The following is a 2,378-nucleotide window of genomic DNA, read 5'->3' as shown; positions in this document are numbered from 1 at the left end:
TGAATTTTATGGTTGAAGTCATGTGGCTGGTATATGTGTTCACAGTCATCCATTCACGATTAAACTTACGCAATACATACATACAAATATACGCAATATATACATGTATATATATATATATATATATATATATATATATATATATATATATATATATATATATATATATATATATATATATATGTGTATGTATATATATACTATATGTACATGTATTTATTTATAAAAACATACATGAAGTATACAGAGGTATATTTATGAAAGATGGAATAATGCAATGCCGCATTGATATCGATAAATAACAACCTTCCCTGACCAGGACTCGAACCTAGGTCACTCCGGGTATGAAACCAGAGGCCAGTGCTAAGCCAACCATGCACACACACACACACACACACACACATATATGTGTGTGTGTGACGGTTCCAAGCCCGAATTAATAGGCAGGGTTGCGGTAGGATGGTATTCGGCGTAAAACAAACCAAGACTATGATGCGGATCATGAAGATTGAAGATTCGCTGTGGTGACCTCTGAGGGGAGAAGTAGAAATATATATATATATATATATATATATATATATATATATATATATATATATATATATATACTCGTGGATATATGTATGTATATATATATATATATATATATATATATATATATATATATATATATCTATATATATATATATATATATATATATATATATATATATATATATATATATATATAAATATGCATATATACACACACATGAGTGTGTGTGATGAAAATATTTGACGTAGATTTATAAGCGCTTACACAATGATTAATCTATTAGTTGTTATGTGTCCCACAAATGTAATCTTGTCCACATACGTATATAATCCTTATCCCTTTGCTAAATCATGCATGTTAGGCATGCGAGCCTTTCACCAAGCATTTATCAGGCTGACACGAAGCACTGCATACAGCCTATTAAAAAGAAAGAAAGAAACAAACAAAAGTTTTCGAATGTCTTCCATGAACAAAATTTTCGTGGAACTTGTAAAGACGGAGTTGTTATTGTTGTTGTTGTTGTTATTTTTGTTTTTGTAGCGTTAGAGACCCATTAATGTTAGCATTTATCTTCGATTTTGTATTATTGTTTAAGACTTTATTATACATTTGCTCATCTAGTTCTTCTTATACTGCTTTTTATATTTAATCTAGATAGCCTTATATTATATATTATTTCATATGTAATATTATATAGATTTTATATTTATATTATATAATTTTTATTTAATGTAGAAGATTTATAAAATCTGGACAGATTTTCATATTCAATCTAAATAGTACAGGAACGGTCCTTGCTCTTATTATTATTATCTATTTTATTATTATAATTGTTATCATTATCATTTTTATTAATATGATCATTATCATTATTATAAAAATATTAGTAATAATGTTAAAACAACTACAATAAGAGTAATAATATTGCTAATGATAATGATAATGATATTAATGATAAAAAGGATAACAAACATAACAACAATAACAATGATAGTATTAATAATGTAATAACAATAATAACAATGATAATTGTGATAATGATATAAATAATGATGATAAAACTAAGTAAGTAAAAAAGAAAATAGAAATAGGTGCAATTAATATTGTTTTTTTCTTATTATTCCTTTTTCAACAAGAGGTCATACGCATCAACACGATATTGATAATCGACTGATCTGATCATTAAATCAATATCCACATGTTTCCTGCGATAAAACTATCTCTGGAAGTCAAATGCAACATTACAGTATTCATATACAACATTAGGAGTCATGAGCAACATTGCTGATAGTCTCATCCGCATAATTAGCATATGAAACCCACACATAGGTACGTGATGTCCATACGTATTACGCCATCCACAGATAGACTGCATATATTGAATAATGCGTTTAGTTAGCATACAGAAAATGTGACTTCCGACTATCTAAATTATATTAATGTATTGCTTGTATATCCATGAAAAGGATAGAAAATGGATTCTCATGAATGTAAGACGTATGTGGTTATATTTCTTCCTATTTTTCTATGTGAATTCAGATTCACATAGTGGGTTGGATGTGCAATATTGCGTTGCTGTTGCTGGTTGTTGAGAAGCTGATCTTCAGTATTAAAGGTATTGATAGACAGACAGAAACAGAAACAGAAACAGACAGACAGACAGACAGACAGACAGAGACAGAGACAGAGAAAGAAAGAAAGAAAACAGAGACAGAGACAAACACACTCACAAAGAAATTATAAGATACGCGCACCGAATAAAATCACATTACTATCAGAGCATCACAGAGGGCCAAGGAGATGTCGCAAGAACCGAAAAAAGGGGTAAACCCAATGGAGAATT

This window comes from Penaeus monodon, chromosome 18, assembly GCF_015228065.2.
Source record: "Penaeus monodon isolate SGIC_2016 chromosome 18, NSTDA_Pmon_1, whole genome shotgun sequence".
Lineage (NCBI taxonomy): Eukaryota > Metazoa > Arthropoda > Malacostraca > Decapoda > Penaeidae > Penaeus > Penaeus monodon.
Note: the sequence above shows the minus strand (reverse complement) of the source record.